Raw genomic sequence first — 14,371 nt, 5'->3', positions numbered from 1 at the left:
TGTAAATCTGTGCTAAATGGAGGACAATATTTGTTATGGAAGGTTGCCAATGAGGAATTTTGTGCAGAGACAGCTAGGCGAAATTCAGCAGCCGGTTACCCTCAAAGAAATCTAGAAATGTTGCTAGGGAAAGGACCTTATGAGGGTCAGCGGCAACAAATTGAATATGATCCTGCTATATATGCACAAATTACTGGAGACGCATTTAGGGCATGGAAGACTTTACAAGGACATGGAGATTTACAAGGTCAGCTATCTAAGGTAATACAGAGAGCTATTGAACCTTACGCTGACTTTGTAGATAGGCTAATTCAAACAGCTGCCAAAATATTTGGGGATACGGAACAAGCAATGCCATTAATAAAACAACTGACTTATGACCAAGCAAATCGTTGCTGCAGAGAGGTTATTAGACCATGGAGACATGAAGATTTAAACACATATATTAAATTATGTAGAGATATTAATGAACAAGGGCAAGTCTTGGCAGCTGCAGTACAACAGGCTTTAGATGCCAGGCCAAAAACATGCTATGATTGTGAACAAACAGGACATTTTAAAAGGAGTTGCCCCATAGGAGGAGGATTTAACAAAACTAGGTATCAAAGAAATAGAATACCGGGTATTTGCCCACGATGCCGTAGAGGGAGACATTGGGCTAATGAATGCCGTTCTCAAACCACCATAGAGGGTACTCCCTTATCAAAAAACGGACAAGGACCAGGTATTTACCCAAGATATCGTGGAGAAAGGCATCAGGCTCCATTGCCAAAAAACGGACAAGGGGGCCCAATGCTCCGGGGCCCACAACCACAAATATACGGGGCAGTGGAGGAACCCAGCAACACCATCAGAGTAGTGCCCAGGACACATTGTCCATTAAATCCCTCATCAGACAAACCCGAGGGAGCGCAGGGCTGGACATCTGCGCCTCTGCCAGAGCAGTACTAACTCCAGAGATGGGAGTTCAAATCATTCCTTCAGGAATAAAAGGACCTCTTCCCCAAGGGACAGTAGGCTTATTATTGGGATGTAGTTCATCTACATTAAAAGGACTTATAATAAGTCCTGGGGTAATTGATCCCGATTATGTAGGTGAAATAAAAATTATAGCTAGTTCTCCAAGAGGTATATCAGTAATTTCACCTGGAGATAGAATAGCACAGTTGTTAATAATACCCAGCCTACATAATAAATTTCCTAGTCATAGTGTAAAAAGAGGTTCCAGGGGATTAGGCTCCACAGGTGTAGATTGGGCTATGTTGTCTTTAAATTTAGATTCTCGCCCAATGTTAAAACTAAATATTCAAGGACACGACTTTAATGGGCTACTGGACACAGGTGCAGACCTTAGCATCATATCTAGTCAGGAATGGCCAAAACATTGGCCATTACAAGAAGCCACTCAAACACTTCGAGGCCTAGGAGTGGCTACTAATCCCCATAGAAGTGCAATGGTATTAGATTGGAAGGATCCTGAAGGATGTGAGGGAACTATACAGCCATATGTATTGGATCATCTTCCTATAAATTTATGGGGACGAGATGTCCTAGATCAATTAGGTTTGACGTTAACAAATAACATCAATCCTAATGCGCCCACTACTAGGGCTAGACAAGGTTTTAGGAAAGAAAAAAGATTAGGAAAACAAGGACAAGGTATAGCAGCACCAATTCAAATAGATCAAGGAACAGACAGACATGGGTTGGATTTTCAGAAAGGGCCACTGAGACAATAAAAATTACTTGGAAATCAGAAAGACCAGTGTGGGTTCCTCAGTGGCCCCTGACTAAAGATACAAGTAGCCCATGATCTGGTCAAACAACAATTAGCGGAAGGACATATACAACCTTCCATATCTCCCCATAATACTCCCATTTTTGTCATTAAAAAGAAATCTGGTAAATGGAGATTATTGCAAGATTTAAGAGCCATTAATAATGAAATGGTTATTATGGGACCTGCTCAATCAGGGATTCCTCAATTGTCTGCTTTGCCAAAAACATGGCATGTTTTAGCCATAGATATTAAAGATTGTTTTTTTCAATTCCAATTCATCCCGAGGATAGTCCACGTTTTGCATTTACTATCCCTGCATTAAATCATGAAGGTCCTGATCAGAGATATGAATGGAAAGTACTCCCTCAAGGGATGGCTAACAGTCCAACTATGTGTCAAATATATGTTAATAAAGCAATCCAGCCACTTAGAAATCAAAATCCTGAACTACAAATATTTCACTATATGGATGATGTATTATTGGCACATAAAGATAAAAACATATTGCTGGAATGTTATGCCACACTTACAAACTTAAAAAAAATTATAATCTAGAGATAGCAATAGATAAAGTACAATTAAATTTTCCAATTAATTATTTAGGAGTTCTATTATCCTCAACCATGGTCCGTCCACCAAAAATTCAAATACGAGTAGATCAACTCAAATCACTTAACGACTTTCAAAAGTTATTGGGAGACATAAATTGGATAAGGCCTTATCTAGGCATACCAACAGGAGAGTTGGGACCTTTATTTGATATTCTAAAAGGTCCATCAGATCCAAACTCACCTCGCATGTTAACTCCTAAAGCAAGAAAGGCATTGAAAATTATTGAAACATACATGGAAAATATACATTTGGATAGAACTGATATAAGTTTGCCTTTATTATTTATTGTACTACCAACAAAAAATATTCCTACAGGAGTATTTTGGCAAGAAGGTCCATTATTGTGGATACATTTATCTTATTCTCCTAACACTATTCTTACTAGGTATCCTGAGGCTGTAGGACAATTAATACTCAAAGGAATAAAAGCATCGAAGGGAGTGTTTGGAATTTCTCCCAATAAAATTATTACTCCATATACTATGGATCAAATTGATGAGTTAGCTAATGAGTTAAATACTTGGGCAATAATCATGTGTAAATATAATGTTGCATTTGATAATCACTTACCATCTAATCCTTTGTTGTCTTTTTGGTCTAAGCATCCTGTAGTTTTTCCAAAAATGACAAGAAAAACACCTATCATGAATGCTCCAAATATATTCACTGATGGGTCAAATAATGGTACAGCAGCAGTAGTTACCCCTGATCAAACTTTTAACATTTTTAGTACCCAAACAATCAGCTCAAAAGGTAGAGCTTAATGCAGTATTACAAGCCTTTTTAATGTTTAAAGATTCTGTATTTAATTTATTTTCTGATAGTCAGTATGTAGTTAATGCTATAGTATCTCTTGAAGATGCTGGTAGGATTTCCCCTTCTTCTACTGTTTTCTCTTTGTTTTCCACTATACAAAGTCTAATCTGGGACAGAAAAGATCCATTCTTTATAGGACATATTAGAGCACATACAGGATTGCCTGGAGCCCTTAGTTTGGGCAATGATTTAGCAGATAAAACTACACATGACATACATATTTTCTCTACACTAGAAGAAGCTACGAATTTTCATAAAAAATTCCATGTTAATGCTAATACTTTACAAAAGCGTTTTAAAATAACTAAGGAACAAGCCAGACATATAGTAAAACAATGTCAAAATTGTGTGACCTTTTTACCACAAGTTAATCTTGGAGTCAATCCTAGAGGACTGATACCTAACCATATTTGGCAGATGGACGTCACACACTTGCCAGAATTTGGAAAATTAAAATATTTACATGTTACAGTTGATACTTCTTCCGGATTTTTGATGGGCTCCCTTCATGCCGGAGAAAAAACTAAAGATGTTATAGCTCATTGCTTACAAAATTTTGCCACTGTGGGCGTTCCTAAACAGTTAAAAACCGATAACGGTCCTGGCTATACCTCTACCTCTTTTAAACAATTTTGCTCATCATTTGGTATTACTCATATAACAGGAATCCCATACAATCCACAGGGACAAGGCATAGTTGAAAGAGCTCATCAAACTATTAAAACGTACTTATTAAAGCAAAAAGAGTGAATTGGAAAGGGGTATATATCCCCCAAAGATAAACTTAAAATAACGCTTTTTACTCTAAACTTTTTAAATTTGGATTCATCAGGACTTAGTGCTGCGGAAAGGCATATGTATCCAAAAAATGTGCATAAGCCTAAAGTTCTTTGGAAAGATATTCTAACAGGACAATGGAAAGGTCCTGACCCAGTGATTGTCTGGAGTCGGGGCTCTGTTTGCGTGTTTCCACAGGGAGAACAGCAGCCGATTTGGATTCCAGAAAGACTAACCAAAACGATTTCTACAGATCGAAAAGAAGATGATTTGACTCAAATCCATAACAGCTGATATCCACAACTCCAGCTTGGCCATTCTTACATCTGCAACAGTGATTAACCAGGATGCTTTTTTCAATATCTATTTTATTATTGCATTTTTCCACATCATAAGGTTCTATTTTTATTTCTTGAGCTCATACAAACCTAGGTTAATGTTTTTCTGATCAGTTTTATTTTTTGACTGTGGAGTTTTTAAACATTGCAATGGAGATTTCACCTAGGTAAAGCTACAAGGCCTTTATTATTATCTTATGTGTTGTACATTTGTTTGCACATTTGTGTTTTGTGTTGTATGTCTGTGTGTGCATATGTCCATATTTCATATATGAGGAGCGCTCATGAAAAATGGATCCAAATTATTATTTTTTTTATTCACGTGATTTAAATGGCCTAATTTAAATTAGGTAAACAGCTGTTAAGGATTGTTTTTAAAGGTGGTTAACAGATCTGCTTGCTTACTAATTTAAATCAGGTAAACAGCTGTTAAGGATTGTTTTTTAAGGAGGTTAACAGATCTGTTTGTTTACTTTCACCTTTCCTTTTCATTATATTTAATAATTCTTTTCAGGATAATGTCTTTTTAGCATCATTGCCAGAATTCCTATCTTCATCCCAATGAATATAACTCAACAAGTATGCTCAATCAAGGAGTCAACGGACTTTGGGAGGAGACGGACATATTGACAGATTCCTCCACTTTGAACCGCTTGCAGAACTTGCCTGGACTATGTAACTATCATTTAGTGCAGCAAATTGTGGTAATGCTGGCATATCTTTGCTGATGGTGTCACCAGTGATCTTTGCTGATGGTGTCACCAGTGATGCAATTTTTCCAAAGGAACTGTCAATTGGCTTGGTGTCATGGCATTTCTGTATCCTCCTCCCTTCTGCTAGTGATGGTCTAAAATTTGGGGGCCAATGGCTATATGCTGGACCGGTAGTCAGTGACGGGTATGATCCAATTGCAGTGGTATCAACCTAAGACAGGAGGCTGACGCCTAAAGGTCAGTTGCCTAAAGGTCAGTTTTCCGATGACGGGTAAGAACCATATGTTGAATTGGACAACCTACCAGGCACGGTCCTTAAGCCACATTAACCTCACTCCCCCACTGGCACCAAGGCCAAATTTGGGGGCCAACAGAGGTGAGGCAAAGAACCTCACCCCCCCACTGGTGCATAGACCTATCCACAAGTATGGCTGTATGCTGGACCGGTAGTCAGTGACGGGTATGATCCAGTTGCAGTGGTATCAACCTAAGACAGGAGGCTGACGCCTAAAGGTCAGTTTTCCAATGACGGGTAAGGACCATATGTTGAACTGGACAACCTACCAGGCACAGTCCTTAAGCCACATTACTTGTTGTTTAATTAATCAGAAGGGGGGAGATGCTGGGAGCCATCAGCCAAGTAGGTATGACAATTTCCTTGCCAGCGTACCCCCATGTTTCTTTAGTGGAAGGACTCATGGAAATAGGACATTTTGCAGGACATTGCATGTAAGGTGACCTTGCTCAAGGATCAGGGCGGATCCGTGTTTAGGGTGTTCCCCCTTTAGAATAGGGCGGTTTAGCATAATAGGAGATTAGGGTGTTCCCCCTTTAGAATAGGGCGGTTTAGCATAATAGGAGATTAGGGTGTTCCCCCTTTAGAATAGGGCGTATCCTGCTGCTGAGTTCCTCTTGAGTTCTTAGGGTCAGACAGCATATTTTGGGAGACAGAAGCCCAGGAGTAGTGGATTTGGGCAGAGTGTGGATTTTGGGCAGAGAACGTGGATTCCCCCAGAACGTGTTTGTAGACGGCCGGTGTGAGATCGGGAATAAAGAATTGCTGTTTGAATCTACAAGCTGTGTGGAGACTCGTGATTTGTGCCCAGCCAGAGACTGCGGCACCTAATAATATCTTTCACCCAGTGTTTTCTCCACAACTTCCAAAGATCTGTTTCTGAAAACTCTAGTGTCTAAACTTTAATTCTGCTTAAAATTTCAGTAATTTCCCATTGCATACAAAGGTAAAGTCCTCAAAATGAACTGTAGGCATCCTCAAATATGTACCTACACACCTTTCACTTTAATCATACCACTTTGCTGTGGCTGCTATTTTCACCTCAGGGTTGTAGTACTAGCTGGCAGGCTCTTTCTGATCTAATCACTTATTTAAACTGTAACTCCTCCTCCCTTTATTTTTCCTATTGTCAACTTATATATGATTTATTTATATTACATGTGGTCTATAGTCCCCCTACTGAAATGTAAGCTGCACGAGGCAGGAATTTTTGACTCTTTTGCTGTCTCCTGTGATCTCACTGCTTTACCTATCCTCAATCCTTAATGACAATGAACTTTATGAATGAATGAAATATTTAATGCAATTGGGAAAAAGCAAGACCAGGGACCAAAGTTATGAAAAACATTACAAATAACTCTTTTTAAATTCTTTTATATATGGTTCTGAGGATCGAACCCAATGCGTCTCACACATGCCAGGTGAGCACTCTACCATTGAGCCACAACCCCAGCCTTACAAATAACTCTTAAAGGCCACTAAAATACACTAATACAGATAACAAGTCAAAAGATATTCAATGATCTAAGTAACTGACATTGTACATTTAATAGTCATTTGTCATTATTTATTATAACTTTTCAAAATTTCCCTCCATGCATTTCCAATAAGATACTTAAAAATTAACTATTCCTTGTTCTAAAATGCACACTAAAAGCAAAATACTTTTTTGTTGTTGTTAATATCTAAAACTAAATAGTTGGAGCAATTTACAACTCAAAAACTCATTCTAAAATTCTCTTGGCTAACTAAAAAAATTTATAGATATTACCTATAAATTTTTAATGTTAGAATTTCATACAAAAAATGGATTTAAATTGGGGATTTTAGAATAGCAAGTAATTACTATATAGTACTTCCTAGGATTTAACACCTATTATCTCATTCCACCCTCTTAACAATTTTGAAATAAGCAGTTTAAGAAACAGAACAGTCATCTCCCTACCAAAAATTCCAATATGATTCTCTATAGCCTTTAGTTACACAGCCTAAAGTTCTAGAATATAAATAATGCTTTAACCAATAGGGTCAAATACCCTGGTGGCAAATTCAAGGGACAAATTTTGCTGCTATGTTATAAAATAAAAAAAATCATATTTTGAATTTTTTTTTTCTTTTTTGGGCAGAGTACTGGGGATTGAACCCAGGGTGCTTTTCCACAGAGATGCATCCCCACCCCTTTTTATTTTGAGAAAAGGTCTCACTAAGTTACTTAGGACCTCACTTAAGTTGCTAATGCTGGCCTCAAACCTGTGATCCTCCTACCTCAGCCTCTTGAGTCGCTTGGGATAGGCAAGCACCACTGCACCTGGCTATGTTCCTCTTCATAGAAGAGTAACTGCCATGTCCAGAAAGAGCTGGAAAGTACCACTATGATCAGTAATGTACAAGTACTGATCTTGGCCCAAGTCACAGATTCTTCTAATAGGAGGCTGACTAGGAGTGAGTCAATGACAGAAACAGGCTCAAGTCTGGGATTCCCTAAGTAAGGCAATCTCAAGGCCAAGTATCCTACTTACTTGCTCAATGTGAAGTACTGGAAAGAGCATGGGCTTTGGAGTCTGACAGACTTGGTTTCAAATCCCAGCTCTGTTACATAATGGCTGTGTTACTTTGGGCAAGTTACTTAATCTCTCTGAGCCTCACTTTCCTCACCTGCAAATGGAGATAATACTATTATCGAGGTAGTTTACCCTGCACAGCTGTTGTGAGGACTAAATGAGATAGTACGTATAAAACTGTCTGAGGGTGCCTAGAATATTAACTATTTACTTCTATTCTTTCTTGAATGATATCAAGTATCTCTCCCTGTATCATCCAAAGTGTAAGCTAGAAATTTCTGAACTGCCTACTAAAGTGCCTGTCCCATTATGGAGGAACCACTGGAGTCTTTTGTATTTAGTAAAAGATTTTAGCGCCAATTTTACATTTAGTACCTAGTTGTCATTCAATAAGTGTTACAGTGTCAAAAAAGCCACCCTTCTCTACATAAACAATTATAAATATATCTTGCCAGAACCTTGCTGGATCTGAGACCATACAGACAAAAATGTTTAGAAATTTCAAATCCTATCACAACAAAACCCTTAAGTTCTTCTAATCCCTTGACAAAAACTAATTTTTAAAATCAATTTAAGACTCAGGAATTAAATATATAAATTATTTTCATAAACATTCTTCTACACAGTATATTTCTCTAAACTAGCCAAAAGCTTATAACCAATATTTGTTTACCTGACTATAAAAATAAAGGTATTTTAAAAATTCTATAAATTTTATGTATTCAGAGTCTAGAACCACAGAAAAGAAAATTTAGTGAAAAATATAGCTGTAGGTAATTTTTATGTTTTTATTAGTGCATTGTTGCTAATATGGGGTTTGTTTTGACATAATCATACATCATGGAATATAATTTTCCCATTTCAGTCCTTAGTATCTCTCCCTTCCTTCCTTCCTTCCCCCTGCTTCCCCTTCTTCTCTCCAGTGGCTCTCCCCCCATCTATTTATTGATTTTACATATTAGTGCCTTTTATGTATACATGAAGGTGGAAGTCACTGTAGTACATTCACACATGCCCACAGCACCTATCAGAATTTTACCTGATAAAAGTTAAAACTACTTATTCCTCCAAAGAAATAATTCACCTTTATGTTTTATAATTATAAGAGGATTCATGTTCATTGTAAAAATTCAAGTATTAACAGCAATATAAGATAGAAAATTTAATTCCCCTAATCCTATCCACTCCCATCCCTGGTAACAACAAATAATAATATGCTGTACATCCTTACAGATTTTATTTTCTAGGCACATAATTTAGGTAAGTTTTCACAAAATTATGGTTTGGGGAGAAGCAGAGAAGGAAGCAGAAATGAGAGAAGTTCTTTTCTAAAATATGCTTGATAGTGCTAAAATATGCTTTAGTAAAAAAAAAAAGCATACTACAAAATATATACAGGAATTATATATTATTATATATTATATATATATATATAATTATATATTATTATATATTATTATATATTATTACAATTATATATATTACAGTTCATTTTGTGAAAAACAGGACCACAAAAAATAAACTCAAAAAAATATCTAAAACAGAACACTACCCTTATCAAGGAATCATAAATCAAAATTATAAGATATCATTTTATACTTACTAGGATAGCTATATCTCTCTTTTTTTTTCCCTGTAGCAGGGGTACTGAGGAATGAACTCAGGGACACTCAACCACTGAGCTATATCTCCAGCCCTATTTTGTATTTTATTTAGAAACAGGGTCTCACTGAGTTGCTAACCACCTCAATGATGCTGAGACTGGCTTTGAATTCGCAATTCTCTTGTCTCTTGTCTCAGCCTCCCCAGCTTCTGGGATTACAGGCATGCCACAGCCGCCCGGCTAGGACAGCTATAATCAAAAAAACAAAACACATGTAGGCACGAATGTAGAGAAATCAGAACCTTCATACACTGCTCATGGCAAAGTGGTACAGTCTTTTAGGAAACACTTGGCAATTCCTCAAAATGTTAAACACAGCACTCCTATATCCATATCCAAGAGAAAGGAATACACATCCAAATAAAAACTTTTACGTGAATGGTCTTAGCAGCATTATTCATAATAGCCAAAAAGTGGAAACACTTGGGTGCAGTGGTGTACACCTTTAATCACTACTCAGGAGGCTGAGACAATAGGATTGCAAGTTCCAGGCTAACCTCAATGACTTAGCAAGACCTTGTTTCAAAATAGGATCCAAAGAATGGAATATCAATAGGCAATAAAAAGAAATGCAGTATTGCATACATACAACATGTATGAATCTTGAAAATGTGCTAACAGAAAGAAGTCAGTCACGAAAAACTATACTTCATTTATACAAAATAATCAGGGGCTGGGGTTGTATCTCAATGGCAGAGTGCTTACCTACCATGTATGAGGCACTGACTTCTATCCTCAGCACCACATAAAAATAAATAGGGGCTGGGGTTGTGGCTCAGTGGTAGAGCGCTTGCCTAGCACATTCGGGGCCCTGGGTTCAACCCTCAGCACCACATAAATATGAATAAAATAAGGTATTGTGTCCAACTACAACTAATAAATAGATAAATAAATATTTTAAAATAAATAAATAAATAATGGAATATGTCCATCTACAACTAAAAATATATTTTAAAAATGTTCAGAATAGGCAAATCTATAGAAACAAAGAGTAGATAAATAGTTGCTTAGAGTTCAGGAAATTAAATAAAATGGAAAGTACTGTTAATGCATATGGGGTTTCTTCATGGGGTGACGAAACGTTCCAAAATTCGTTATATAATGCTTGCACAACTGTAAATACACTAAAATCTTCAAAATGTATACTTTAGGTGAACTGTACAATATAAGCACTTTGTTTTAATAAAACAAATATCATTTGTCATCTCTGGAATACTTAACATTTACTGCCAATTACAAGTGCCCGAATGTCATTCAACAAGTAACTTGAAATTTTTTATCATTTTATCTATTTGTAGAATATCCAATTTTTTATTAAGGATTGAGATTTTTTTTTTTTTTTTTTTTAAGATGGGGGGTCTCAGTATGATGCCCAGACTGGCTTTAACCTCCTAGGCTCAGGCAATCTTCCTGCCTTGGCCTCCTGAGTAGCTGGAACTACACTTGCATACCACCGCAATGCACACCACCACACTAAGATCTTTTTTTTTTCTTTTGTAATTGGAGATAGACTGTAGGCCTTTAAATTTATTTATTTATTTTTATATGGTGCTAAGTATCAAACCCAGTGCCTCACACATACTAGGCAAGCGATCTACCACTGAGCTACAGCTCCAGCCCAAGACTATTATTTTTTAAGTCAAGAGGAAAGTTATTTTCTAAAGTGCTCCATATGAAAACTTTGAACAGTATTGTCAAAAGGCTAGGGGTTGTCACTGGTGTTCATTTATTCATTAAACACCTACTGTATGCTGCAGAAATTGTCCCAGTATGAGAAAAGTTCTAACTTCAAATCAATAAATCAACATCAGTTTAATACAAAGAAGACTCCCTTGGCAATTTCAGAAGTTGACAACTCCCTTATCAACTACCACAAACTCCCCTCCCTTAATTTTGCACCAAAGGTTATATTCAATCATAGCAGGAAATATCAAAAAATTCTCTTTAATTAAAATAATTGGTTTTCAAATTTTAAAACTTATTTTAATATTAAAAATAACACTACACAACTCTTCATAATTGAAGGACAGAAAAAAGTATATAAAAGTTCAATTAGTTAAAAAAAAGGTAATAAAAGAGAAGGTAATTGAAAGAGGAGGAGGTATAAGAGGCATATGTTCAAGCAATGGTCTATTTCAATTACACTTAAACAAAGGCTAAAAAGTAAATGCTCAGCGAGAATCCTTAGGGATGGGATGGTAACTAAGAAAGAAACAGCCTTACCTAAATTCTTGATTAGGAAAGCAAAACAAGGCATTTATATTTTGAAAAACTTTACTGTCTACCCTGAAATGCCAGTGTTACCAATCACTGCATTAAGAAACACTCCTCAAAGGAAATATGGGAATGGATTTTTTTTTCATCACTTAAAAATATCTTTAGGCTAGTGGTATTTGTCCCAGCCACTGAGGAGGATGAGGCAGAGGATCAATTAAGCCCAGGAATTCAAGGCCAACTTGAGCAATATAACAAGACCCTGTCTCAAAATAATAATAATAATAATATAAAAACATATCTTTAGAAACAATGTAACAAATATATCTGAGGAAGAAAAACTCAAGAATTGGAAGACTACAAACACTAGCCATACTCCAGAAACCTAGTAAAACTTGTGAGTATAAGCCAGGGGAAAATAAGGCAAATTGCGAGAAGGTGCTAGAATCAAGAACTAACCCATGAAGCTGAATCTACAGAAACTCATGACCAAATGCCAGTAGAAGGTGAAGGAGAAATGATGACTAGTGATGCCATTAACCAAAAAATGGAAAGCAAAAGGAGAAGCTGGTTTGAAAGTTAAAAAGAACACTCAATAGAGAAAAGGTACAAAAGCCTTAAGGGTTATTTGTAATGATCTACTATTTAATTTGATATTCATTTAAGTTTGATATTCATTCATTAAGCATTCATTTTATTACCTTTTTAAAAATTTTTTTTAGTTATACATGGACACAATATCTTTGGTTTTTTTTTTTTTTTATTTTTATGTGGTGCTGAGGATCGAACCCAGTGCCTCACATGTACTAGACAAGCGCTCTGCCACTGAGCCACAACCCCAGTCCTTATTACCCTTTGTTTTGTTATTTTGAGACAGCATCACTACTTGCTCAGGCTCCTCTCCAACTCAGACCACCTGCCTCAGCCTATAAAGTAGTTGGGAATATAGGTGCAGCACATGCCACCCCATCCAGCTTACCCTTTTTTTGTGCTATCAGGTCACTTTACCACTGAGCTGCATCCCAGCCCCTTTGATTTTTTTTTGAAACAGAGTGTCCCTAAGTTGCTGAGGCTGGTCTTAAACTTGTGATCCTTCTGCCTCAACCTCCCAAGTAGCTGGAATTGCAGGTATGTGCCACTGCATCTGTTCAGCTTATCCTTTTCTAAACTGAACATTCATATAACAAAACTTAATTAACAAGGGGTAAAAAACTCAAAAACTCTGAGAATCACTTCTTTTATAGACTTTTTATAATACACATCATAGTGAAAAAAGGAAAAAAGGAAGATAGACTCAATAGGTTTCTGACCTATTGAGTCTGCAGAAAGTACAGAATTTTCATGAGATGGAAGCTAAAGAAAAGGTTTGGAAACTATTGCATAATGATGATGTCACAGAAGTCATAGATGAAGATGAGAACACTCAAGGTAAGACTGTGGAAGACCATGGCTTATAGCATTTATAGCAACTAAAAAGAGAGTTGTGCTCTGGCTTTTTATCTAGTGTCCTCCAGTAGAAATTTAGTAAAGCATGCTGGGACCCTTTAAGTTGGCTTCAGATTTACCTGGGCCAATAAGATGTTTACTCTAAGAGTTAACTAACAGTAAAATAAACCAAAGGGATAAAAGCGTTTACTAATTCCTTTCCCCTCCCCCAAAGGCACATCAAACTCAGTGTCTCACACGTGCTAGGCAAGTGCTCTACCTTGAGCTACAACCCCAACCCTCTTTATTCATCTTGATATAATGTACACTTAAATGCCTCTCTTTTCCTGTACTATTAGCTTCTCAATCGCAGGGTTTGTGTAATTCATTTCTGTATCCCTAAATTTAAGAACAAGTAAACATTCCGTCGAACTAAGCATATGAAAGAATCAAGTAAACATGGCATCAAGAAAACCAATAGAGGAGTTTCAAAAAAAATGGATGGTCAATAATGCCAAATGGCACAGTATCTTATGTGTACTACATGCAGGACAAAGTGTTAAGCGCTACAAATACAAAGGAAAATAAAATCCGGTACACATCCAAAGGTTTTGGGGGAAGTAGCCATATCTAAATTCTTGCTCAAGAAAGCAAACACTAAAGTCAAACCTACAAATACCTTCATCTTATTGGCCCAGGTAAATGTGAAGCCAACTTAAAGGGTCCAAGCACGTTTTACTAAATTTCTACTGGAGGACAGTAGATAAAAAGCCAGAGCACATTAGCCTCCGTGACACGACAGCTAGTGGCGAGAGAAGGTCACTCCCTCTGAAGTCTCTCGACCACTCACCAGGGTTGAAGATAGCCCTAACTGTCCCTCTGTAGTCTGCAGAAAGGAAAAAGCACACACTTACCGCAAAAAGCACTGCTAACGCCGTGGCCCTAAGGGCCGGGGAGTCCTCCTCGAAGCCCCAGGCCGTGAATGGCAACCCAGGAAAGGTGGGAGCAGACAGAAAGATAAGATCCCACAACCCAACTCCCCGAACTGCATAAACTAGGGTCCAAGAGCCCAACACGGCGACGCCAACTCCCACCAGCTGGAAGACCGACGACTGCCACCGAACCTTCCGCCCAATGAGGAGACGTCATCACTCGGCGTAGTCCAGCCTTTCTGGAA

At 37.3% G+C, this 14,371-nt stretch overlaps 1 protein-coding gene across 1 annotated transcript in view; it reads right to left on the bottom strand.

Moving 5' to 3' along the window:
• Srp54 (signal recognition particle 54) overlaps positions 1 to 14,349 on the bottom strand; it is a 44,268-nt gene extending 29,919 nt beyond the window's left edge. Inside the window, exon 1 of the mRNA XM_076850191.2 lies at positions 14,109 to 14,349. The gene's annotated coding sequence lies outside the window, so the exon portion shown is untranslated. The remainder of the gene's footprint in view (positions 1 to 14,108) is intronic.
• Between the last annotated feature and the right edge of the window lie 22 nt (positions 14,350 to 14,371).

The sequence above is a fragment of the Callospermophilus lateralis genome, chromosome 3 (assembly GCF_048772815.1).
Source record: "Callospermophilus lateralis isolate mCalLat2 chromosome 3, mCalLat2.hap1, whole genome shotgun sequence".
Classification (NCBI taxonomy): Eukaryota; Metazoa; Chordata; class Mammalia; order Rodentia; family Sciuridae; genus Callospermophilus; species Callospermophilus lateralis.
This window is presented reverse-complemented; position numbering and strand designations above follow the sequence as displayed.